At 45.7% G+C, this 27,865-nt stretch overlaps 1 protein-coding gene across 7 annotated transcripts in view; it reads right to left on the bottom strand.

Annotated features, from left to right (window-relative positions):
• The window catches only part of LOC121670830 (kalirin-like), a 53,386-nt gene that overhangs the window by 24,915 nt on the left and 606 nt on the right, over nt 1-27,865 (bottom strand). For 2 of the 7 annotated variants that reach the window (XM_042041666.1, XM_042041667.1), the window contains exon 1: nt 752-2,168. The exons of the other annotated variants lie outside the window; for them this stretch is intronic. The gene's annotated coding sequence lies outside the window, so the exon portion shown is untranslated. Of the gene's footprint in view, nt 1-751; nt 2,169-27,865 lie in introns of those variants that run through there. 7 annotated transcript variants of the gene reach the window in all.

Here is a 27,865-nt window from a genome sequence, read left to right as displayed (position 1 = left end):
TATATGTGAGCACTGTGGATTGATGCCACGCTCCTTTGTTTACGCACCTGGGTACTTCCAGGCAGTCCTGTCCATACTTACCCAAAGCTCAGGCTTTATTCTAGACCAGCAATCCTCCAGGCCAATTCTGACTTATTCCAGGCCAAATAGCAAAGCAGAGATCAGTGTTGGCTGCTGCTGCAGCACATCACTGCTCCTCAATCACACTGTCCGTGAAACATTTCCCTGTTCCCCTGCTCAGGGACTGAAAAGCTCCTAGTGGTTATGAGCCTCATGCCTTAAGTGAGCATAAGACTAAGGGCAATGTGTGCTCAGCTTATTTTCTACCCCGTGATTGTGTTTAATCAACTTCTTCACTACTCTGATAAGTGCCTGCTTGGAGACTTGCCACTAACCTTAATTTTCCTGTAAAATCCCCCCCAAGAACTTATTTCTCAAGGATTAAAGTTTGAAGGATAAATTATTTCTTCCCAAACACATCAGAACCGTTCTGCCTGGCTGACCTTCCCAGCAAAGCACCAGATGAAGTGTCAGGACGATGAAGCAGGCAGGCATAGGATAAGTAGCTCATTGCTGATGAAAAGCACTGTGGAGAAGACCATGTTCAAGGACTCCAGGAATATCAGGACAAGGGATCACAGAGCATCACAAGGCCTCAGGAAAAGAGGCCACCAAATCTGGCAGGGCTGAGTAGGTTTGCTGGTGCTGCTTTGCAGAGTTCACTGCAGCAAGATTTGCTCTATAGACTTACCAAACATGGACCTCTGTTCCATGAAATGGCGGAGAGCAGCTTGCTATTGTCTGGCCTCTCCTGCTTGATCAGAGACATCAAGTGAGACTGGTACATTTTCCACTTTTCACATTTACAATATCTCAGTCAGAAGCAAATGAGCTTCCGAGTCACGGCCATCACACCAAACTCCTACTTCCAAGGGAGGGGAAGAACTGCAGATCCTTACTCCATCTTGAAATAAGAGATTACACTAACCTTCGTGTTTTATTCTATTTGTTCTGAATTAGGTTTTGCAAATTGCAGCACTGAACAGAGGTTGGTTTATTCTGGACTACAATTTCCCTTTTATTTCAGAGATCCAGCCAGATAGAGGGATGCGAACAGCACATTTCAAAGAGCTATACAAAGGATTTTAGCAAGCTATGACACTGCTGTGAGTTTTGTGCTATCTGATACAGCTAACCTCATGGTCACAGCATGATCTGCCTACTTCCATGTCATGCACATCACTTCAGCTGCTTAGCAGAACACCAACAGTATCAAGAGAAAGAATGCCAGATGTTTTATTTTTTTCATATTAAAGGTTAACAAGAAAAAGAAAGGTGCCTTGGCTGTATTTGCTTTCTTACCTGTTCTCTTAACCAGAGCTGTGCTGCAGAAACTGGTTGATGAAGATAAGGTGATTGTAGTTAAATTTCTTGGGGGGTTTTTTGTCTGTTGTAGCAGCTGAAACAGGAACACGGCTTATATAGTGTCTGTTAATTGCAGCAGGAGAAGTACAGCCACAGTAGTTCCCTAAACTAGTACAATTTCCTGGGTTTCTTCTCCTTCCTAGGGTAAACAGCTAACCATAACTTTCCCTGAGTTTACAGTATTATCACTGCTTTCATTGTCCACTTCATGGCATAAATCAGGATTGCTAACAAGAGGAACGACTGCCAGATTGATTTCAAGGCCAGGTAATAAAGGGAAAACAATAACCTTCATAGTCTGCTCACTGTATTTATAGTCCCTGTGTTCTCACCTTAAACATAAGCAGGAACCACAAAGTCTCAGAGACAGCTTGGCATGGGAAACCCCTGAAGACCCAGTGCAGCCCAGGATCAAGAGGTTGCTGAGAGCACAGGCAATTGCATTAAATTCTGCTGTGTTATGAGCTGCTTGCTTTGCCATGTGATATTGTCTAGCCATTCTCCTCCTTTCACATCTCTTTTCCTAATCCTTTTTGGGATTTTTTTCTTGCTTCTCCAAGTCTTCCTCCATCTCACTGCACTCCACACAACAACTTGTTGTTAACAACTTGTCCAGAAAAACTGGTCTTGGCCACGGTCAGGGCTGGCTGGTCGGAGCAGCCCACAGGGTACACATGTGCCAGCCAGATGTATCACAGAACAATCTGTCCACAGTATCTGTTCATCACCATATGAACATCCTGGTATGGATCAGCTCAGTTCCAACAGGGAGAGTGTAGGAATCACCATAACTTCATGTGAGCTTCTATTTGGGTCAGATTGGCTCTGAAATAGTCTCAAGGCAGTGAAAAAGCCACTCTCAACATTTTATCGACTCACTTAAGTATTCTTGGCTTCTGTTCTGTGGGATTTTTAAGCTGTTTGGGAACTATTTTTATTGACATAAAAGGTTTCACCTGAGAAGCCCTACTGCTCCACACACCTGTGCACTTGGCAGCAGTGCCTTTGATGAATTTTTCTGGCTGCTCTCTTAGTCTCAGCAGCTTCCTTCTCCTTGTGTTCCTCCTTCAAAAAGGCTGTGATGACATGATGCTTCCAGCCTACCTCCAAGGACAGGCATTCCAGCACACTGATTTCAGGTAGCATTCTTGCAAGGTGTCCTGTGTTCCCTTTTGATTCCTTGCTTTGGGAAAGGGTACACCCTTTTGTCTCACCAATGCACCACTCAATCTCTTGGACAATATTGCTCCAACAGTCCTGCTGATGATGCAGCAGAGGGATTGGAGCTTGAGAGGATTAACATTCATCTTGCAGCAAAGGAAGGCTGAGTAGGTTGATTCTGTAACAAATGCTCCTGTCACCAGTGTGACATCCCCATCAAGTGTCCCAGCTGGAGTTGCTTGTCATCATCAGCTGTGAAGCATCCCAAGAGATGGCAACACCCACCATCTGCCAAGCTTTCAGTGATTCAACACCCTGGTTGACCACAAAGCTCCTTTGGATGACTCCCTCTCAGGAGGAAGCAAGTCTCATTTGCAATGAAGTCCTCTTGTGGGACAGATCACTCACAGCACCCATGAACCTGCAGGGTACATCTGATTGACAGATGCTGCCCTTGTCTGCAACACTGTGAGCCACTCTGCTCCCCTCCTATGGCTGGAGAAGGAGTCCACAGGGTTATAACCAAGCAGAGACAATGCTCAGGCTTGAGTTAGCTGATGTTCAGGACCCAGATGGTTTCCCCTGACCTGTGCAGACACCATGAACCAAGCATTCCCAGGCCTTTGGGTCATGCAGAGCAGATCTTGACCATCACCCACCTTGATCCTGGCATACACACACAGCACTCACTACTGGCCTTACAAGGAATAGACATGGTCTGAGCACAGGCTCTGACCTTGCTCCATACCCGGCAAAGACACAGGCAGCTCTCAGAGGCAAACCTGAGCCAGGAAAACCTACCCATCCCCCTGTGAGATATCTGGGAATTATAAAGCCATATGTCAGCTCACTTTACAATCTGGCACCTCCACTTCTCCTTCAAATTCCCACTCTTCATAGGTATAACATCAGCACTAACTGCAGAAAATGGCTGCAATATGGCTACAAGTGAATTTGTTATTTCTTGGGAGGCTGGGAGAAGAAAAGGTTAGGGTTGTGACTTGAAGCTCAGTCCCAGCAAAGGGTCCAGCATCAGTTGTGACTTCCCAGTGCCAGCTCCAGACTGTTCTCCTCTGGCTCCCAGCTGCCAGAGGTGTGCCCCAGCCCAGCCCTGCTACGCTCAGTCAATGACTCGCATGCCTTTGTGAGGCAGCCCAGTACTGCCAGCCCAGTGCTCTGCCTCCAGCTGTGATCAATGGCACATCCTTTTGGAAAGAGCAACACAGATGGGCAATGTCTGCAGATGAAAAATGAAGAGGTGGGGAACTACACCTCAGATCATCTAAAACTGTCTTGATCCTCTCTGCATGTGTTTGAGGAAGGCAGAAGGGACAGTGCAGAAAAGGAAGGGCACAATGGGTCAGTTAAATATGAGAACTGAGAAGTAAATCAAGCCAGTAGCAGGAAAGGGTTGGCTGCTCCCTTCCCCTTGCAGCATGTGAGGAGGATCAACAGAGCCTTCACCTAAGCACTCAGCTGAATGTTGTCATCTTTTGCACATTTCAACTCACAATTTTCATTCACTCTCTGGCAAGAAAGAGGTAAAAAGCCAAGTCACACTTGATGGAAAAAATAAAATCAAGTCCTTTTTTTAATATCGCCATTTAACTAATGATTTAATCTCATGATTTGCAGGGCCTCAGTCATGATGCTGGATTTCTTTCAAGGTGGAAATACCCCTGGCTGAACCAGCAACACATGACCATCAGGGCACATAGAAACATAGCATTTCCCATGCCCAATTACACTGCTTCCACCAGTCCCAGAAGGACAATAGAAAACCAGTCCTATGCAGTTGGCTCCTTCAGGGTGGCTGAAGGTATTCCTTCTTCCTTGTTCTAAGATTGTCCCAAGAGTCTCAGCCTAATCTTTAAAATGCATAGGGCAGAGGAAAGAAATCACAGCCCAATTCTAAGAATAAGCTGTACGTCAAAAGTTTCTACTCCCTTCCTTATACTAGGAAGATGTTTTTTGCAGCACAGCCACAAATGTTAAACTTTGAGTGCACTAGTGGCTTACTGCATCAATCTTTCCAACCAGGCAATATAAACCTTGGCTCTCATCTCACTAGTGGGGAAAAAAGCCCCACTACTTAATTCTGTTGATCTCAGTTCATTAACTCTGCACTGGAAGCCACTCCAGCACTCCCCAAAGCTTAGGGTAGGTGGATGAGCAGAGTTCTTCCATGCCAGCAACGCATGTGAGATCAGAAGGAGGTCTGGTGGAGAAAGGAGATGTTGAGGATGGTAAAGGAGACATATGATCTCATCTGACACTTGGTTGGTCAACCTTGCTTGGTTACATCCCAAAGCTGTCAGGCACTTTGGAATACTGTTGGCAGAGGCAGGTTTGCCACGAGGAAATGTGTGCCAGCAGCACCAGTAGTCCTGGCCTGGCATGGATGGCCACAAGCAGTAACATTTCCTGTTCCTTTGGCTCTGGAGGCACTCGGCAATGCTTCTACAGAAAACCAGGCAGGACTGTGCCCACCACCTGTCTCAGTTGAGGGATGTATCCTCAGAAGGTCCATGTTTGTTGCCCACTATGAGGCAGTGGGAGTCCTGACAGGGAGCTGGTGCAGCTGGCCAGGCTCTGCCTCTGCATCAGTCCCACGGAACATCACAAGCTCTTCCCTACCTACCAAGAAGAATTTATTTTCTTCTTTTTTGCAGATTTTCAACTCCTCCCATGGGCCTCTCTAAACAACCCCTTCCCTTTCAGATGCTGATGCTTTTCAGCTGATTAAACTGTGGACCAGACCATGAGCTGGGTGTAAATCAGTATCGCTTGTCAATGCTAATTTACACCTGCTGAGAATTTCCCTTCCTTCACCATTTAGCAGAATTATATGACATGTCTTTTATCTCTCCACACAGTTTAGCCTGCCATTCCCCTTTCCTGGCCCCCGAGCCTCCTGCTTTGCTCTGAACTCCCTGGAGGTTTACAGGATAAGTTGCTTATTTGCAATGTAAAGTGTCTCTCAGAACCACAGCCCCGTGCAAACAAACCCAGGAGAGGCACATTTATCCCTACTTGTGCAACAAATCCAGCCCCATCTTTTCCTGGCAGCAGTCCCCTAAGCACACACTGCGCAGAACTTGCTAAGGGAAGAAATATGTCCCTTATTGCCATTACACAATGCAGGACTTCTCTGGGGAGATGCAGAGGACGGAGAATGAAAGGATTGATTCCACAGAGACCCTGAGCTCTTTCCTTTCTCATTGAAACTGATGGTGATGGCTTGCCACCCAGCCCAGCACCCTGTAGATTCTGACTGTCAATAGGCAGGATACCATTAATGACTTCTTGTTGCTATGGTGATATTGATGGATAGTCCCTGGTGTTGGTGGGAATCCTGGGAAAGCTAGCAAAAAAAAAAAAAAAAAAAAAAAAAGTGGGTCAAAAGAAAAAGTGAGTTTGCCCACAAAGGGGCAGTTATGTGACATACTTGGTGAATTTAGTGGCACTTCACACCTCCTGCCTCCTACAAGAACAGCACAGTGTTCTCCAGAGCCAGTGCAAACACTCCTGCTTGCAGCAGGGCTCTGGTGCAGAGGTGCAGTGCTGCAAGTAGATTTCAGTACTAGGCATTACTTTTGCAGCTTCACTCTGGCAATTCATTTCATATACGGAATAACAATCTTGGCTCCAGTGAAATCACTTGGACCTGTGCCAGTGGGCACAAAGCCAGGATTTTCCCCAGCTCTCAGGATGTCTTATCGCAAGTGACAATTTCATTCAGCTGCTTCGATAGCCACTGGGAACCCCTTGCCTCTCCAGAACCGTTTCAAGCATGGAAAAGCCGCTGTTGCAGTTTTTTGCTCTATTTCCCTGAGGCTCAGTGCTATCCTCTCTTTGAAGGTGGTGTCATGGGCTCTCTCTCAGCTTCCTAATTTGCAATGCGCAGTTTAGAGAAAGCTTTCACCTTTCATCCCAACCAAGCCACTGCTGGAAACAACAGGCTGTGCTCCAGTCACAATTGGGTCCTTTCACTTTGCACAAGTGTTCTTGGGATTTGGGGCTCAGGAGCCATCTTCCTAAAATAACACTTCTTTCTTTGACCTTCCTTTCTCTGGGAAAATCATTCCTAATTCAGGTTGGTGACACATCAATGAAGAAGTGATAAAGCTCCAGTGGAACTCCCTCTTTCTCTACAGATGCTATTTATCTAAGTCCACCGAGGAGTGCACAAACTGCAAGATGCCTTATTTGGGGGATGATTTCAGTATGAATAGCAACTTTTAGAGTATGCTCTCCATCTAAGACTCTTACATTTTCTGCTTTGTTTTATGTCTAGGAGTACATACAAATTTACTAAAGAACCTTTTATTCCTAAGAGTAGCACCACTCTAGGCATGTATCACTCCATCACCTGATGGGCACTCTTAATCCAGAAAATTTTTATTGGTTTGGATCTGTTATTACAGAAGAATGATATCCACAGGGGAGCATTATCTATAGCAATACCATTACATAGACAGTTTTGCCAGTAAATGCCCCAGTGTAGATCAGATCCAATGGACGTGTCAGCTTTTCCCTCTACTTGTGTGTTCAGATCCTTTGCCTCCATGTGACCTCAGGAACCAGAAACAAAATTACCCTGCTCCTCTCTTTTGCATTTTTTGATATCCCTAGTTCTAATGGCCTACAGAGTCTGAAAGCACTTTACATCAGGAACAGATCCCAGGAGAAAAATTCAGTTCCTCTCTCTACATTACGTGTAGCTGTTCATCAAATTTACTGGGCAAGGTTCCTAAGCACATGGAGGCCGGACCAGCACTGACAGAGGGTCTCTCTTGTATAGCAACCCTTTGATCAGACTGTCAGCATCACTTATTTGCTTTTGTTTCATATTCTTCAATGCTCCAGTAAGTTGTTTTTCCCAGTTGATTATCAAAGGCAAAGGCTGCCCTTTCAAGTTGGATTTGCACCTCTTCCCTTCCCCTCCATTTCAATTAGCTATGGAAATTACTTGGACTTTCTTTTTCTATCTCCTCTTGCCTGCCTGTCTGACAGGCTTTAGGAACACTGATGGCTGGAGAAAACTCCAGCTGATGTCTTTCCTGTAGGAAATGTTGTGACTTGCAATTAGCACATCTAAGTGCTCTGCTTGACCTGCGGCTGGCCAGGGTGGAGAGCACAGACCTAGCTGCAGTGTCCTGCCTTTTCCCCAGCCAGGAGCAAGGGGATGGAGTACTGTGAGTGCTATGGATGGAAGAAATGAGGTACCACCACAAACTGGTAGGAACAGACAAGGACAGGAATTGGTTTATTGCACTGGGAGACAGAAGGTGATAGGAACATAAAAGCTTCTTGAAATAGGATTTCTGCCTGTGGGGAATTGCTGTTCTACTGCATTTGCAGCTATTACTTCTCTGCAAACAATTCTGTGACTGCAGAGACACAACAGGCAGTGAACTGCCCAGGGCAGCTTAGGGCTGAGCAGAAATGGCATTTGCACTGGGCTCTGGGTTCTTCCACTTGGAGTTGCATGGGGAAATGTCTTTAGAGACAAATCCCAGCATGCTGGGAGGAGCACACATTCCACAGGACAGCTTTCCAAATGTGATTTGCCCTAAACAGCTGGTCACCAAAGGTTTCTCAGGTCACAATATCAAGACTTAAAAACACATCAGATGCATTCAAGATAGGAGAATCACTCTGGGCTGTATTTGGCCCCAGCTGGGCATTAACTCCCAGGTGACCCCACAGGAACAGGATTTGGAGAGATCAGACTGGAGGCAGTAAAGATCCATGGGATTTCTCACCACACACGAGTCTCCCCCAGACACATCGTGTCATGCATGGTTTACTGGAGATGTTTTAAAGTCATCATTAAGAAACAAATTCCAAGACTGATTAATACCAACACATGTACTCTTGGGATATTCCTAACCACATCTATATATTCTAACTTATCAATATTGCCATGGGACTCTTTCTTTTTGGTTTTCTACCAGACCCTACACTATCGTGAAAGGTGATGGAAGAGGAGGCAGGACACACCCCTTTGCTTAAAGCCAGCTGTAAGAAAATGTTTTTGTTTGTTCAAATGTACTGGATACTTTGTGCAAGCTCCATCTTTATGCAGTGCAGGTTTGCAACTGCACATGTAACACGGTGAAGAAAATTAAGAATAAATGCAGCAATTTTGCAGCTCTTCCTAAGAGAGTGAGGGAGAAGGATACTGAATCAGATCCCTTCTCCATGTGCTGCTGGTCTTGAATATTGACATCATATAGACCTCATGACATTAAGTGTGAAGACCCACCCCGGATCCAGAATCACAAGATACTCCATGTCACTTCTTATGCCAGTAACTTGCTGCAGGGTCTGAAGCTGGCAGCTCCCAACCAACTCTGGGTTCTCACAGCCTGAGTTAGGTATCATTACTTCCACGCCATTTTGTAAAATATTCCAAGAGCCTAATGAAGGTCACTACATTCTTGTTAACCTTTATTTTTTTCACAACTAGGAAAAAATAAGACACAGATCATAGTAGCTGATGACAGCCCTTGCATGCACATTTATTTTACCAAAGTAGTGCTAAAAGTTGAACCAAGAGCAGCAAGGCAGAGCTGAGGGCAACCAGCCAGGGTTTTTTCATAATAACACAGCACCGAATGTGTGCAGCCTTGGTGGCTGTCACAAAGTGTACACACCTACCCAAAGCTGAACACTCCACAGCCAAGGAAGCAAAACCACTCTATTGATACAATTTCATAATATCAATCAAAAAGAGGAAACATTGTCTATGCAGACATCTAATCCCTCATGGGAAACAGACATGAATCCTTTGTAAACACCTTCTTTAAGGAGTACTCTGAGATGATACAGTAGAAATGCTGCAGCCAACATCATGGTAAGAGTCTCATGCAACACAGCATCTCAGGAAAGAATTTAACCTCAACCTCGTAAGTACTGGCCATCAACGATCCCTGCATGGAGCTATAACACCTCAGGAAAGTTTAATTACCACTTAAGAAATGGAAGACTAAATGAGCTACGTGACCTTTCCCACCCCAGATCCTGTAGGTCAGCATTATTTAAGACAACTGGGAGCTTGAAAAGCTAAACATTAGTGTTGGCAGATGAACAGATGGATGGACTGCTGCCAACATAATCCATCTTCCCACTTGCCTCCATAGGACTGGGTGACATTCAAAGCTAACTACTTCCCTATGCAAAGAGAAATGCACGCGATGCAATGAGTAGGCTTTAAAAAGGACTCATCAGCTGGCAGGACCAGTGGCAAAATGCTTTATGGCTGCTGTTTAATGTGCAGGCAAGGCTGTAAAAAAGAGGCAGCAGGCTGTGACAGAAGAGGGAACTGGAGTGACCACAGTGGATTAGCTGTAAGACAACCTCTGAGCAAGTTGTTAAAATCTGTCAGGATGCTGTCGTTTTTCCTTTGTGCATAGGAGGTCTAAATCTAATTAACCTTTTAATCAGAGTAGATAAAATTGTAGTATTATCATCAAAGGGGATGCCTTATCTACAGCTTCATGAGAAATTTCTATCTCAACTTGGATTTTTTTTTTTTGCTTGAGGCTCCATGAGTAAATTCCGCAAACACTGAAAAACAGAAAAGAGTGAAATAGGAGATTATTTAACATAGCCAGTTACTGTGCAGATATCAGCTCATCTGATGCCAGATGGGACTCAGTCCAGAACTTTCAGATCCAGCTCAAATACCTGTTGCCTGGGCAGAGAGGAAGTTCCTGCTCCCTGACTGGGGCAGGCACAACAGGAGCTGTGACACACTGTGCCAGTATGAATCGTGTCACCCTCCCTCAAAGAGAGGGCATTGAAGCCCACAAACTCCCACATACCCAGGACTTTCTGGTGTTCTGCAAGGATTAAAAAAAAAAAAAGTGAAACAATCTCCTACATCTACTAGCTATAGCAGGCTCTTCTGTCAGCTACTAGACTACAATGTAACTTTTCTAAATTGATGCAAATAACTCTGACAGGTACCTTTGTACCTACAGGACCCCAGAGAATAAAGATTGCTGCCTCTGACTGGTCTAAAATATAATCCAGATCAGACTGTATGTTGTGGGTTTTTTTTACAATGGCTGAAGTCTTCAAGATTTTCTACATCTGCTGGCAAACATTAGTTCTGTTGAAAAAGTCAGCCAGCACAAGCAAGTGCAGAAAAAACCCTTATCAAGATCTGAACCTGGGACTCCAGATTAATGAACCTTCCTGGCTAACCCACTGGCACATCTGTTTCACTGAACTTGGCTGTGTAATCTGAACCAAAAAACCCACTTATTTCCATTTACTATTACCCATATGCCATCTCTAAATATACTTGCATATTAGCATTTATGCAACGTTCAGTACAAAATCCATATGGCTCCTTTCAGCAAGCAGCAACAAGGATAAGTTGCAAACTGAGTCTGGAGATGGAGCTTCTAAAGATTTCTTTCTAAGCACCATGTAACATTTGCTGTAGATAGACAGTGATGGAAGAGTTGTTACAACCCGCTCCAGATGGACCACGTTTTCTTTCCTGCATGAAGCTAAAATGGATTTCTTTTATATGAAATGTCTCCTAGTGATTCCTCTGGAACAGAATTTGGGTAGCAGAGCAGATCGAAGCTTAGGCTGAGGAGTGTTGTACAGCTGCCTCTAATTACCTTGACCAGCTTCATCCAGGACCTCCACTCTTGCTCCTGCCACCCACTGGCCTGGGAGCTGCATTTAAGCTCTTGCCTTGGCCCTTACTTGGCTTAGGCTCTGTGTGTGCTTGTCCTGATCTGCTTGGCTTTATTTCTTGGGTGACATCAGAGTTGTGTTGGTACTACAGATTTCTCTGAGGCCTGTTGGGTGAAAAAAGATACAGTTATGGGACCCACTCTGCCCTTCCAGTTTAGGTGCAATGGGACTGTGCTCCTTTTCCAAGGTTACTGTCTCAACCTGCCCACGTTGCCTGGCTTCTACCTCGCCTTCCTTCCCAGAGATGTCCATCCTTGCTTGCTTCCTGACTAGGAGTTTTCCAAGCCTTTGAAGTTGCTGAGTATTACCCACAGTTAAAAAGAAGAAAAAAAAGTTGACATGGAATGAGAGTAGAAATTCAAGGGTTTTTGAAGTTCCCCTGCAGTGACCATTGCTGGGTGACCTTCTAGGATGTAGGAGCAAAGCGACTCAAGTCTGTCACATGTGGCCTTCTGAATAGCAAAGAGAGCCTCTGAGTATTAACAACTTGCTTTAACAGATAAAGGGTAAATATAGGTTGGCTGTCACTGCCTGCATTGCAGGAATAAAATGTGGCAACCAATGAACTTCTTCTGCATTAACCATCAAGACTCTAAGACCATTAAGCTTTCCCATCCACTGAAAGAGAAAGGTTTTGTGTCTCTAAGAGACTGCAGTCAAGGAAGTAAGTGAGGAGCCATGTGCTGCTGTTGCTCTTAGTCTTTTAGATGATGGGTTCTTAGCTCCACAAATTGTTGTATCCCTTGTGGACGCGTGCTGTGTTAGACTTAATCTTGACAGATAACAAGGAATTGATCACAGAAATAACACATAACTGGTAGCTTAGTTACCAATGATGACTCCACAGTTACATTTGCTGTGTGCAAACAGAGCCCAGTACAAACCAATTATCCCTCATTACAACTCTAAAATGTCAGCTTCAGAGAGCTGAAAACAACTGAGCCAGGTAACAAAGGGAAATTTGAGTAGAAAAATACAAATGATAATTGGGAACTTTTTTCCTCCCTGTATGTTCAAATAGCCATAATCCTGTGGCTGAGGAAAGTAAATATATTGGTTTGAAAAAACCCCAGGATTCTTGTTTATTGGGAAAGTGAAAACAAGCATGTTATGTGTGTAAACACTGGGAAAGAAGTAAATAAAAATGACAAGCTAAGAATTGCGCAAAACTGATAAGGGGGGAAAAAGATATAGGGAGAATTAAAGAGCTTCAGGATTAATGATGGTATAAAGGAGCTGAAATACTTTGAGTCCTAAAAACAGCATGGTGTCACTCCAAAAATGAAGTGGGGGCTGTGATGATTAGTGGGAATGGGAAACAGCCCTATGTCTGTGTGAGGCAGACTTGAAGAGCCAGCAGGTGCAATGGTTGCAGGATCTGCAAATATCCCTCCCACTTCTTGAAACACAGATACATGGCTATTGCTATTTAATACACTGGGAGGAGCCACCCTCATAGTTCTCACAATTAGGTGCTATTCTTTTATGATCCATCCCCAAAGAGCAAATCAATAAATCTCTCATAATTGTGACCTTCCTTTAGCAAGGTCTGTCTTTCATCTATCAATCAAACTGAGCCTTGATGCCAGCTCTGTGGATAAATTGCTGTGCTTGGATGTCTCACCAGCAGCACAATCATGAGATGCACCACAGACATGTTGCAGGTTAGATGCTCTGGAACTAACTTGTGCCTGAATTTATCACCAGGACTGTAAGCAATTCATTCTTAGCATTGCTTATGTCCAGCCTCTCTCCTCCTCAGCAATTCATCTTCCCTCTCCTAAAATACATTATGACAAAAGCACCTATGGAGATTTCTGCCTTCCTTGCACGTGCTGTAAAGTGCAGCTATCTGATCATGTCCTCATGACAATGTAAGTTCTCTGAATACAGGAAGAGTCAGAGCTGGTTGCAGCCACAGTAGAAATGGGTTTGGGCTGAACGCTCTGCTTCTCTCCAGTACAAACTGCATGTCTTGTGTACAGGAGAGATAAGGACCGTAAGTGTTACATTCTCTACAAAGCCCAGGCTGGAGAAATACCCTACCCCAAGTAACCTGCAGTTTACAGAGGAGAAGAGAAAAACCCATTTCCTCCTTTCTCACCTCTTTATGCAGTGCAGCACAATGTAATAAAATTAAATTCTACAGGAGATGTAGAGCACCTTTTTGCCTTTGACTCCATTATGAATTTGGTTCCCATGTGGCCAGGAGAGAAGCAAAAAACAGAATGAGCACTTTTGAGGTTGATAATGAACAGAGAGAAGTGTGTTCCTGGCTATTCAAGAGATGTAGAGAAAGTGCCACAAGTGCTTCAATGTCAGGAAGCATTTTCTGTTGTTGAGTTTGAGCAGAAGCTCAGGGAAAGATGTTTTACCACAGTCACCAGCTCAGCTCGGTGGGAGCTATTGCTCTGTGAAGTTTATCAACAGCCTGGATGGGATTTCTGCAGTGTAGGAGAGATGCTGCTTGTGTTTACATTAGTAGTTGTGTATGCATTAATAGCTGTGCCTGGCAATGTGTGCATGTGTTACATTGATGGCTGATCCACACAGGTACTTCCTAAATGGGGTTGGTTCATAAACACCACAATGTGCCTGCTCAGGAGAAATATTAGAGGCGCAGGAACAATTCCATGAGACTGAGTCTGTGTGAAAGAAGGTAAGTGCCCTCTCAGATGCTGTGGTGTCCAGGCCATCTGCCTGAAGGGCTACACCCTGCTCTGGGGGTCAGCATGTAGCAGCTGAGTCTGTTTCTGTAGATGCAAAGCCATCTTCCCTGTGCAAAGACAGCTGTGTGATCTCCTGAGAGATGGGGGAATTCTGTTGTCTCTTCTGCTCACTGTAGATCTACCCCAAATTAGCACTGTCTGCTGCTAATCCCTTGGCTGTTATCAAGGCCCTCAGGTATGTAAACCTGGACCAAACGAAAAAGGCCCCAAGAAATAATGGGCTTACCTCATCATATCCCAGCCAGCAGCACTGCTGAGAACATGGTGGAAAACTTGATTTATTAAAATTGATGAAGGAACTGGCTTGTCTTGAATAATTCATTACATATCAGCTGTTGCTGAGGTAATAGGAGCTCAGCAAGATCCTCTTTAGCACTGCACAGTGCCTAAAATCGTTAAATAAGATGAAGTCAAAGATTGGCTAGTTAAAGATTGAAGGGCTTTCTCCATGTGAAGGGAGAGGCCCTGGTTCCTGGTGCTGAGGTCATCCGGCTGTGAAAATCACCCACATCTCTCAAATGGAAGCCAGCCTGCTAATGTCATTGATATTTGCCAGGGCATGAAACATTCTGCTTCAGCCATCAACTTCTGCAGAATATAATGGCTCCATTTTTCACAATTCTTACTGGAATCATGTTTGCTTTTCAATATTCACCACAAGCTAGGGATGTCTGAGGGTGTTGGCTTGCTTTTCTGATCATTATGTATGAAAATAAATCAGCCTGCTACGCTAAGAAATAGGCACTACCATCTGAGTATGCAGATCTTGAGGTGCAATCTCTGCTGTTGCTCGGGGCTCTTGTCAGCATCAGCAGAATCAAATTACCCACAGCCCGGGCAGAGGCAAGGCTGGATTTTGGAAGCATGTCAGAAGCCCTGGAACAGAATCTTGCTAACTTAATCTGGTCCCACTTGAGCTCTTTTTCAACTCCACTGATGTCAATGGCAAAACCTTTTATAAACATGTAAAGCAGCAACAAAATCAGGCACTGTAATAAGATGGCCGATACTCCTCCTCCTGTATGTCCTCCTGCAGAGGTCAGAGGAATTGTAGTTAATAAAGAAAGAGGAGAACCTGATAAATGCAATGAACATGCTCCTGCTTCCCAGCTGCTGGTATGGGGTCTCCACTATCCACATTTCCAGACCTTCCCTGAAGTCCATCACTTTCTCTCTTTCCAGCTGGTGATGATGGAAACTGGCCTCATAGCCAGATCTGTTCTCAGCTCCAGCTTGCATTGCTTTCCTTTGTCTCCCACCAGGTACCTAGGAATTCGTGAGGTGCTGATGGTACAGCACCTCTAGATCATTGAGACAGCTGGACACAAGACAGCCTTTGACTTAAGATCCTAATGAATACAGAGATCACGATGCCTTGCTTATTTCCTCAAGCCAGATTTTACTTTCAGATGCCATTCCTGCTTCAGCCAGAGCAGATGATTTTAGCAAGGCCTCAGTGTCTGAAGTATGCTGGTAAAGGTACTCTGATGTACCACTGGCATCATGAGACATTTGACATAGCACCAGAAGACTGCCAGTTTGCTCTCCTCTCCAAAAATACTGCTTCATCAATCACTTGTGAAAGTGTTTTAAAAATTAAAGCCAACTTGCCCTTGCCTTGAAATGGAGGCAGCACTTTCTCTTCCTGCTGTCTGTTAATAGCCTCTCTGTGGGAGGTCACAGGACATTGATTTACACTCCTGAGCTTTTTGTGGACAGAGGTTAAGATCATTTGGAGAAGCCACAAACTGAAGTTGTGACTTCTCATTCTGAAGTGTGTGAATGAAGCAAATACTGTAACTCTCACAGCTGCATGTGAGATGTTGTGAACAAACAATGTGAATGGGAGATGCTGTGAACAAACTGTAACTTGGTAACATATGAGACTGATGTCTGGTCCCAGATCTCCCCAGACAAGACATTCCAATTCCTGTGTTTCAGCTCTATTATCTGTAAGAGGCCAAAATAAAACTACCTTCCAGCATCTGCAAGTACTCTCAGTCTCTGAGAACCAAGGAAAGTCAGGTAAGGTTTCCTAAAACTGAACTGTAATTACTTGAAATTAACTTAATTCTGAGACGTGTGCTCAAGTATGAGAGCTCCAAGCCACTGTTTGAGCACAAGCTGGCATGGCCCAGCTGTCTTGAGGGACACTGTGCCTTCCCCTCTGAAGCGGCAAGGAAATGCAGGTATGTGGGCAAGGACAGGACTGTGGTATCAGAAGACCAGTCCATGACCCATACATGCCTCTCTTTACCCTGCATAACTGTGTGTGCGGTTCTGTCAAAAGCAGCTGCTTTTGACCTTTCATCATTGTTTTCTTCTCTTCCTTCTTTCTCTCTCTCTTTTTTTTTTTTTTTTTTTTTTAAGCAGTCATCTGTTCTCTTCTGGAAAGGGCACCTGGCTGGTGATGATGCACAATTGCCTTGGGAGCTGGTTTAGGAGGCACAGTGGCCCTCTGACCTGCCAGACAACAGCAGTTGCTATGTGGCTTCCTTTTCTTTGTTCCTTCAGGAGACCAGCTGGTACTTATAGCATTTTTTCTAAGCAAGACATCGTCCCTGAGGTACACTCAGGTGAGAGTACTTCAGGGAATTCCCACTGGGAGGTGAGAGTAAAGGATTTTATTATTAAAAAACCCCAAACCAACAACAAAAACCACAAAACCCAAAATCCTGGAGGAAATGTTGTTTCTTTTCAAGTGATTCTGTGAGGTAGGGACTGCAAAAGAAGTAGGGAAGCAAGAGTTTCACTGGTTCCAATACAAACCCATTTTTTTCAGGAAGATATAAAAAGTCCGTATCAATGCAAACCCTTTTGGGGAAGGGGGGAAGCTGAAGCCTGTTCAAACATACACCTGGTTTTGGCTGGGATAGAGTTCATTTCCCAGCCTAAACAGTGAAAGAAAGTTAGAGAAGGGCACAAAGCAGCCTAGTTCTCATTCCAGACAGAAAGGAAGGCAAATGGTGTAAATCAAGAGTAGGAAAACGTTGATATTTCTCTTAAGCTTGTTTGTTCTTTTGGCTTTTTTAACCCAAGAGATATAAAACAGATGAAATTGAGTTGGCTAGAATTTTGGGGACACTGGACTGGCTGGGATCACAAAAGAGTCTGTAAGTTGCCTGAAGAGACACATATGTTTCCCTGGGGTACAAGTGAGGGAGCAAAAGAGTCTTTCTTCCAGTTCTGCCTTCAGTGGTGGTGTACTAAAGGCACACTCATCATCAGTGTCACTGATGGCCCAGCTAAGTGTGAAACCTGGCTTTGTCTATACAGCAAAAAGAAAAGCTAAATGCTTTTTTTATTTTCTCTGAGGATATAGTGGAACTAAGCCAAAAATGTGTATTTGTACTGCTCTGCCTAAGACAGCATAGGCACCTTCTCTGGTGAATCACTAGGCCCCAAAGCTTCTCCTCCTCCTAAATGAATGCCAAGTATCCTGAGGAAGTGCTGCCAGGTACAAGGACATAGTGACACTGCTGGGCTAATGCATGATGGGTGTCCATGGCTGAGGGTCTGCAGGATTCTGCCCCAAACTCCCTAGGATGATGAGGTTTGGGATCTAATCCTCTGTATCTGACTTTTCACTGTGCCCCAGTTTACCTCAGTTTTTCTGCTTAATGCTATTTTCTGATCTTCCATAAAGCATTTTCCAAATATTTTGCCCAGTATCTTCCATGAAGCTGGTGAGAGCAGTTCCTCACTGTTCTGGGGCCCACATAAGCAGGATATTGGCAGGTAGGTGCACAGGATATCTTTGGAGATCAAGAAAAAAAGAAGATTGTTGCCACCATGCTTCTATGGACAAATTACACATGACAAAGTTTGGAAATGCATATTCTGCAAGGTAGAGATAAAGGGTGTAAGGGCAAGCCCATTCAGATAAATCTGAGGCTTCCTTGCAGCTGCAACAGCCATGTTGACATGCACTAGGTTAAGACCAGACTCAACTGTTTTCATGTTAATTGCCTGGCTGCTTTAATTGCATATAGGCTTCTAAGTCCTGGAGACAGCTGTGTGACGTGACATGACAAACTGATATTTACCTCTTCACTGCTTTATCCTGCCCAGTGCTGCAGGGTCAGTACACATGTTCCTGTGCATTTAAGTTGTGCACAGAGCTGGTGGACTATTTTCCAAGAGAAGCAAGTAACATTTCACATCTGAAGGGACTGTTCAGACTTTAATTTCAGGCAAAACTACCCTGGCCTAGGTTCAGTTTCTGCTCCAAGGAATGCCTCCAAGGCACTGATAACCACCATCAGCAACCAGATAATAATCACTGAGCTGCTGGGCTACTCATTGGCAGTGCAATGACTGCACTTGTACACCCGACGGCCTCTGGTTGATGATGTGACACTCATGCAATGCAGTCAGTGTCCCTCTGGACTCGAGTGGCACAGCAGCCTCATGCTGTAAGGACACACAAAGTTAGAATACCACAAAGTAGTGTTTCGAGCATGGCTGAGGATGAGGAAGCTTTCTAAGATGAGCCTTGGAACACGAGGCTTCCTGCTGCAGTCTATGTCAATGGGCTGGCACGTGGAGGGATGCAGGACTGCTGAGTCCAACTTCTCTTTCTTCTTTGGATCTCTCCTATCCAAGATGATGTAGGATAGGAACACCATGGGGAACAGAAGATGCCCCTACTGCTTCCAAGCACTGCACTGCCCTGTGAGCTGACTCAATTTGGTGGAGCACCAGGTCTGCAGCCAGGCCCAGAAAGCCACCAGCAGCTGGGAGCAGCAGGTTGTGTGGTGCAGAGATAGCAGGTGGCTCCAGGCTGGGGCTGGCCATGCACTTGCACCAATGCACTGGCACACCCAGCCTGGCTCCACTGAGCCAGGGGTGTCACTGAGTCTGTGGAGCAAATTCCTGCTAATGAGACTGCAGATTATCTTGCAGTCATGCCTGTTACAATTAGCCTCCTGATCTCAACCTCTGTTAGAGCTTTGTACGGAGAGAACTCAGGCTCATCCCCATTATAACTTCAGTGATGTAAGAGTAGAGAAAAAAAGACATTAAATACTTTGCATCAAGGAGTGCTGGGTCTTTCTCCAAATAAAGTGGAGGAGGATCCCTCAGTAGGGTGTAATCCAACACAAGCAGCTTTGCTGTCAGGTTCCCTCACTGGGAGGAAGGTTGTGAAGTTAAGAGTCTTCCTGCTGCTCCACACCCCACAACTACTTTGTGGCCATCAGCCACGCTCAGCAGGGGCATGGGCATGGGGACAGGAGGCTGGCCACTGCCAAAGGCTTCCTGGACAGATGTGTACTTGAAGGAGCACTGCTGGAAGACACCTCTGACTGCAGCTCTCCTCTCCTTGCAGGACAGTTCCAGTCAGTGAGGACCATCCCTGTGTGCTGGGCCTAGGAGTAGGCTCATCTGCACCAAATGATCACAAATCAGTCTTCATAGTCAGTACATCAAACAGAAAGGAAGCTGGACTATTGCATATAGAGAAGCAGTACCCTAGGCTAGTGTTTATCCTCATTTACGTGGATGAAAAAAACCTGCTCAGAAGCTAGCAAAGATACATGATTTTGGCTACTGCAGGAGCGAGGAGGACACTGCATGCGGTACAGAGCTACCAGGAGAAGCTACAGTGAAATCAGCTGCCCCCCTCTTCAAGCCATTTACTGCAACACGAGGCAGGATGGATCAATAAATGTATCGAGCTAGGAAAGTTAATCTGCATCCAGAGCATCATAACAAATTAAAAGGAAATAAAATCAGTACAATTCCACTGGCTCTCATTACTATCACAGTGGAGAGTAATTAAAATCTATGGGGCGAATTCAACGCTGTAGGAACTCTCCTGAAGCCAAAGGCACTGTACAAGGGCATTGCTTTTTCCAGATGCTATGTATTTCCAACAGCAGCAGGAATGGCAAAATGGGCAGAGAGGATAGGGCAGGGTAAGAGCAGAACCTCTTTAAGGAACCAGGCATTCTGCTGCTTGCTCTTCCTCATGTGGAGTCATGCTGCACACCTGCTGCTTTGGTGCTTGATGTGCTGACTTTCAAAAGCTCCAGGCATTTGTATGTGGGGCTCCCACTTAAGGACTTCCCAAGCCAACACACAACTGCCATTCATCAGCTCTGGCTGTGACCTCATCCTGCCTGTTCCCTGCTCTCCTGCATTACCCTGCTGCCTTCCTGTTAACTCCTCTCTCCTCCCCACTCCTAAACACAGGCACCCCTGCTACACACTCTCTTAGTTGCTAAAGAAATGCCTTTTCCTGCCAGAGAGCACCTTCTGCTATTCTGTTGCCGGATAAGGCTCTCAACCCATCTTTCTGTGCTTTCCTATAAACTCCTTATCCTTTGACCCACACACATCCCTGATGAAGAAGCTGAAGGAGGACTATCACCTGCCCCACAGTCACAGCCACTTGCCCTCCCATTACAGCTCTGCTCCAGTCCTGTGTTATGAGCTGGAGCTGTGCTATAAAGCAGGAATTCAACCTGAAGCAGCATTCACTGCCCAAACCTCTGTACCTTGACCCTGTGTGAGACCCCACTATCCCACAGCCGAGGCGCTGTCTTAGCTCAGTTGAGCACCTGATTCCCATCGAGTGGAAGATGTGTGAAGCACAGGAAGCCCATCCCTCATCACTGCACACAGCATTGTGTCCACCACCCAGCACTGCAGCGTGAGGCAGCGGTGCAGCTGCCACACTGGCACCCAGAGAGGCAAGTGATGGTGATAGCCAGTGGCATGGGGCTGCAAATGCAATGTTTGGTTCACAGGGCTGAGGAGCTGGAAACTGCCATAAAGGAGAGGGGCATTGGATGTAACACATCAATCTGGGGAAGTTCTGTAGATGGTGTGTAGCAAAAGATTTGATCTCAGCATGCTTGTCCAGCTTTCACCTTTACAAACCTCTTACCTCCTGTCACCACACCCTGTGCATGGCTTACACCTACAGAAGCTATGCCTATGTCAGCAGGATGATGCATCTGCTAAATACCATGTGTGGCAAATGCCAGTCTGCACATGCACAGTGCTGCCGAGGGCTCTTCCACACGGACATGTTTACCATACAATAATTATGGTAATCTACAGAGATAATCCAAAGCGGATTGTTAATGCTATTTTACAAATTGATGTACTATGGTCCTGCAGGTGGAACCATGGACTAAGAGTTGTATTTCCAGATATACCATGATCTTGTTCACTGTCTGGAAAAGTGGAGGTCTCACTTGACCTGGCCTTACCTCAGTATGCCTTTCAAAAGTTCAGCCACTTTATTAACACATATCCGCATTTGTAACCATGTTCAGATTCACCAGTGAACAGCACAAAAGCCTCATTCTTAAACGTCTTCAGCACCTTAAAAGTCACAGCCATATTATCACAGAATGTGCTTCAACATTTCACCAAAAATAGGTGCTCGCATCTTTCAAAACAATCCAGCAAGGAAAGCAAATGGAAATCTGCCCCTTAATAAGTACCTACCTAGGGGCCAACCTGCCTTGTTTCTCTAATTTCCATCTGAAAGTAGCAGACCATCTCTCCAGATATATAAATCTCATCTGCCTTTCCTATTACAAGAACTTTGAGTTGATTTGTATGGCATTTATACACCCTTCAAAGGGATTGCTCTTTAAGGTAGTGTTAGCTTGAGGCATAACTGGAGTTTTGACCTGAAAATTACTTCACTCAAAAAGGACTGTGCTCTGACGGTCTTTATATGAGGTGAGATACAGGTAAAAGAATGGCTCTTAGGCAAAGAGGAAACAAAGTTCCTGACTCTCATCAGGTAGGGAGTAGGGAGCTTCTTCCCATGGAGGTCAAAAGCCATCCTGTACAAAAAGATATCCAAGGTACACACTAATGTATGCTGCACTGTTGTAAGCATGAACAGGATTGCTGATGTGGTTGTGGGCTATGCTAGTGTCTGCAGCTTCTTCTGGCTGGGTTAGCTCTGTTTTATGGATTTACTTCAAGCTACTGCTGGAATGAAGAAAAGCCTGAAGAGTGTGCTGAGAGCCAGAACAAAAAGTGTTGCAGAGTTATTGCTCCACTGTCTGCATGTGACCAGAAATATTGCAGCACTGTGTAGACAAGCAATGACTGTCTCCCTTGGGAAGGTGGCTCTGTGGTACCCAGGTAAGGACAGAACCCAGAATAAAGGGCAGAGGATCCTCACCGAAAGACAGGACCGGCTGTTGAGTTAGCAGACCTGGTTCTCAGAGCCAGGAAGGAGACATCTACTCTTCCTGTACCTGTTGGAAGGTGTTCCGAAACTCCAGTGGCAGATCAAACAAGCAAGCTATGCACCTTAATCTTAAAAAGCTGATCAGCTCACACTCTGCTTATCAGTACAAAGGAGTCCGTGCCTACCCATTCCTCTTTCAAAAACAGATTTTCTTTTTCTTTTTTCCTGTGACTTTGGCTGATGCTTGTTTTCAGTGATACCGAGCTTTAAGGAAAGCTGAAGTACTGTCTTGTGAGGTCTCCCCACTGCAGGTACGGCTTCTGCAATCATAAAGCGCCAATTTCCCTTAAAATTGAGCCCTTAAATAGGAGGAGAAGTGCCACACTGGGGCTTACTGACAGGTTATCTTGTGTTGTGGAAACCTGAGCCCTGACTGTCCACAGAGAACAGAGCTGTTGCAACAGCTGTGGTAAAAAATGGGGCACATCAGTGCAAAACAGTTAAGTACCGCAAACCAGGCCTCCTGAGGGACTGCTCTCATCTTCTTGTAATTGAGAGGTCTCAGTTCAGGCCTGAGGGGTTTTTTTCAGTCTAAACTACCACAGCACAGATTAGTAGTGAAACTCTATCGATCCTTTATGAGAAGCAGTCACCTCCCCGGCACTTATAAGGCATTTCTTGAAAAGGGTCTTCCAAGACAGACCTCCTCTTGGAAGGGGTTCCTTCTGTCTACTCCTAGAAGCAGGCTGGAAGGATCAGCCACACCACCATGAGTGACAGCAGTATTTTAGCACAGAGCTGATTAATATCCCCAGGCACTGATATCCTGTTGGTCAAGGGGGCTCAGCTTCAATCCAGTACCAGCCAAGGCTGGTGCTAATTCCGCTCCAGCCAAACCCTGACCCACTGCTCTGCCTCTAGACCTCTCTACAAGGTGTGCTTACTGAGAAAGATGCTTGAGATGTAAAGATCCTTAAGACAAGCAAAGACTTGAATAGAGGGAATGGTAGGCAAGTTGTCCTTGCAACAAGGTAGGAAGCCAGCAAATAAATGACACAACAGCTCCAACAGGCTAGAAACTAATGTGTATCACTTCTGTGCTAGGTCTGAATGGAGCTGTCTCTGCTCAGTGTCTGAGGGTCTTTAATTTCCTTTTTCCTGGGGGAAGAACCTTGCATGAAAAGTTCAGCTGTGTGTATTCTGAGTCTTGTGAATCACTTGATTGTGGTCAAAACCACTGTCATCTTTCAGTTGCTAACTGGCTTCCTAAACTTGCCTACTGAAACAGTAGGATTGCTGTGTGGTAAACAAATTACTTTTGACAGGAGACTGCCAGCACTGCTCCCAGACGCCAGGGAAGCCACAAGATGGGCTGCACCATGTCTGACTGGAGCAGCTCTAGCATTGCATCCACAACTAGTGCAGTATCAGGCTGCTTCTGCAAGCACTGACAAAGAACCAAGCCTGCAAACTCCCACTACCATCTGCTGAAGCTTCATATCCCAAAGGAAAAATGGATTTTTGCTTACACGTATCTCTTAGCATTTCAACAGCAGAGAAGGCAAGGGCGTAGACACTCTCTCTAGCTAAAAACACAAAGCCATGCTTTTTCTTTATAAGAAAAAATTTACTGCTGCTCCTTGACTTCCTGTCTAGGACAGGGTTTCTTTCAAAAGCTTTAGAACCTTTAGTCCCTTTCTGGAGAGAAATCCTTAGGACAGGTACTGTTGAATTCCCAAACAGGTTATTTCTAGAATGTGAAGAGACTGTTCCAAAAGGTCTGCGAAGGGCCCTGAGTTGCTCCAGGCCCTGAGATGTTACATGGCAAAGTGAATATCAGCAGACAGTGGAGATTTTTTTTTTCCCCTTGTGCTTCACCTTGAAGCAGCTGTTAGCAAAGCCAGAAAACTCCTCTGCCCCTTGGTGTATTTAACAGAGCTTTGGCAAAGGGACTGCAGTCTGTCAGCTCATGAATATGGGAATTGCCTCATTCTCCAGTTATTCTTATTACCTCAGCCTGAGGATCCCAGCTTTCCATAACTAATTCCTGAAATCACAGACTTTCCACTGTCCTTTCTGTCCTTGAGCGGCAAATCGCTCCTCCTCATGTAACTGATGCTGGTGCCTGCTGTGGTGCCACTGGTTTTCCCAGGGCCCTCCCCTAGCAAGGACGGCACCATGGACAAGGTTACTGACTCCTGCACTCCCGCGCAGCTCCCGGAGATACTCACCCTTTGTTGCTGTAACTTACAGGAGGATGTCTGGAAAATAACAAGAGCTGTGCAGTGGCTCGGGCTGGCAGAACAGCTCTGAAGCCTGGGCAGTGGGCTGGCAGCTGTAATGCAATCCATCCCTGGCAGCAGACATCTCTCACCCTGTTCCTACAAGCCGCAGAGCTCCCTGACTTCCTCCACATCTCACCTTGTCTGCAACTCCCACAAAGTCTCAGGATTTGCAGTGCCTCCCACCTGTCACTTCATCTTTCCCTCATTGTCACATATGTTCTCAGTCCACCTTCCCTCTCTGTGCCCATGTACCTGTTTTCTACCTCTTTGTTATTTTCCCTTATCTCACTGATCCTGCCAGCCCTGTCCATCCTCCCAAGACTCAGAGCTAAAGCTGTTCCTGTGCTGGAAGGTGATAATGGCTGCCAGGAACCAGCTGTGAGGGCCACTGCAAACTGAAAAACAGATGGAAACTGAGACTGAGCTAATTATGAAGCAGGGACTGCAAAACTTGTGGAGATGCTGGCCAGAGGTGCCCAGTTTATTCCCAGAGACAAATGGGTGCATCCTGTGAATGCTGGCAGGTGACATGGGAGAAGGAAACTCATCAAGCTGTGGACAGCTTTCCAATCCTGGCTATGGAGTGCTGCATGTGATGCCTCCTCATCTCACTAACACCCACGACTGCTGCTGCCAAGCTGCTCTGGACAAGGAGAATGTGCTCACTGCAGTGGCAGCTGAGGAAATCTCCAGGCTGGTTCCAAGGGCTACATTCCTGCAGGACACACGCAGGTTACAGCTTTTGTCGTAGACCAAGAAGCAGCTACAGCAGCACAGGCTGTATTGCAACAGGATCATGCAAGGTGGACAAAACCCGTTAAGATCTTCCTGTTTCTTTTGTGATACAGGTTTTTTTTTCCCAAAAGCTTGCCAAAAAGGGTAACTGCATCAATGGAAAATACGTCCTCTAGCAGTTCATTTCTTAGTTCCAAACTAGCCCATTCAAAAGCTGCAGAAGAAATCACCTTTGAAGTCCATGGTTTTGTTATCAGAACCTCCCTTTCAATTAGTCATATTATAAGGCTGTAAATGCAATAATTCCATCAATACTATGGAACAGTCATGTTGCATTTGTATTAACATAAATGTGTGCTGATGTGCCACAGAGCTAATCTGATATGACAGTAATTGGCTGATGCCCAGCCATGGAGGACCTGGAGCTATCCTTGCTGTCTCTCCTCTAAAAGAACTGTCCTCTGAAACACTGGAAAGGAAACAAACTGTGATGCCATATCTTGCCTGACATCAGTCAGCAATGCTTCCTGCACCTCCAGCACTGAGGTGTTTGAGGTTGGGGAAGCTGTATTTGAAGTGGAACTTGATATCCTACAAACTTAAATATTAAGAAACCAGGATTTCCAGACTATCTTGTTAGACTAAATCAGACTCAGCAAGCACGCAATGGATAATAAACTCAGAAAATCCATAAAAGCATTCCTCTCCCTTTCCTCTGTGACTACTGGGAGCTGTGCATCATCACCTAGTCTGCAGTAGGCTTTTCTTACACAGATGAAGCTTAAGGAGATTAAAACTTTATAAATGCTTTGGGGCTACCATTGCTATCTTGTACAGTGCTCTACAGACAGAGGCAAGCCTTAAATCTGAGACTGCAGCTGGGGTTCTCTGGTTAAAGGCCTTAAAGGAGATCAATATAAGCACCGCCTAAGGATGTGAACCAGATCTCAAACACAGTCCATCTCCTGTCTGGGCCATGAAAGAAAGCGGACAGACTCAAAACCAGGCTAGGATCAGGAGTCTTTGCAGTTGCAGTTACAACAGGAACCACTAATTTTGCTTTTGGAAATATACCCTTCAAAGGGCCTTAGTGAAGAGAGACCGTATCTCTTTTTGAGGGAGGCTATCAAAGAAACCACAGCAGACACCCAGGCTTTCTGTATTTGGCTCATCAGCTCTGTGCATGCTTTGCTGTCTGTCTGCACAATGCCTTGCCTAATGCATCCTCATCCATGATAGAGCTCTTGGGTTCTACCTCAGTACAAACCAAATAAGAGAGACTTGTTTTACTCAGAAACCATTCTTCTCAACAGTATGGCACTAAAGGCACATCGCTTTTGGCAATATGCAAGAGCAGTATCTCAAAATCCCAAAGCTTATGTGGCCTGACAGTGCCCAAAACACCTCATGGAGCAGCCAGTGAAATTAAGAGAAAATTTTTTAAAGTAAGGTGGGGAAGAGCACCTTAAATAGGGAATTTGGAATTTGTGCCTAGGTTCTGGATTTGACTTAAATCTTTCTAGGTCTCTTACCTGCTCCTTCATCTGTAAAATGAGATCAATAAAACCTCCCCAGATTTGCAACAGTGCTCCCAGTCTTAATTGATGTCTGTGAAGCATTTTGAGAGCCATGAGTGAAAGAAACCATTACCAAGCCCTCAGGCCTTACTATAATACCAACAAACAAGCAGAGTTGTTTATAATGCTTTTCAGTGCCACAATGACTAGGAAATGAGGAAAGGCTAAAGTGTAGATGCACCCAGTGCTGCTTTGCTGCAGTGTAAATGAAAATGGTACGAGTTGATTTTACAGATTTTCCTCCAGGGAATTCTGCTTTCAATAATGCAGTAAAACTTCTACCTCTATGGATTCAAACAGATGCCCTTGCTAACACCTCAGGTATCAAAACCTATTAAGAATTTGAGAGAATGCGTCTTGGACTCGTAATTACATGGAAATTAATTAAGAAATTACCCACTCGGACCTCGCAGATTTAAAGAGCCAGGTGCTGCCCAGCCACCCTTTCCCAACGATCGAACTCAGCCTAGTACCGTACCAACACACGATATCCCGCCTTGCACATGACAAAAAGCCCCCAGGCATCACCAAGGCTCTATCCTGCCGACTGCAAAGCTCTCTGTCCCTGCGGGTGCAGTTTTAGGAGCCGGGACGAGCGGCCGGGCTCATCCGGACCAGGGCACGGGCAGAGCGCTCCGGCCCGTGCTGCGCCAGCGGAGCCCCCGCTGCCGGCGAGGACCGAGCGAGTGCGGGGTGCGGGCACATGCGGGACCCCGGCAGCGAGCAGGTGTCAGCCGGGGCAGGTGTGGAAGGGCTTGGGAAGAGCGCGTATCCCCCGCTCCCGTCTCCACGCTGGGCGCGGAGCTGCCGGTAGGACCCAAGCGGCCCCGCTGGACCCGGGGAACGAGACCCAGCACACAGATAAACCATAAAGCGCTCCATGAGCGGCCCCGCAGCCCTCCCCGCCGCGCAGCCATTTGCCTTTGTTGCAGCCCCGCGCCCGCAAGGTGCGGCGGGGCCGGGGCTGAGGATGAAGAAGGAGCTCGCTCCCCGGTCGCTCTCCCCTCACAGCAGGGCGGTGGGGACACATCCTGCGGGACTGGCTGCCGAGAGGGACCCGCCCGC

This window comes from Corvus kubaryi, unplaced genomic scaffold, assembly GCF_017639235.1.
Source record: "Corvus kubaryi isolate FWS band 111438036 unplaced genomic scaffold, C.kubaryi_AGA036_p1.0 37396, whole genome shotgun sequence".
Lineage (NCBI taxonomy): Eukaryota > Metazoa > Chordata > Aves > Passeriformes > Corvidae > Corvus > Corvus kubaryi.
Note: the sequence above shows the minus strand (reverse complement) of the source record. Positions and strands in the feature narration are given on the sequence as shown.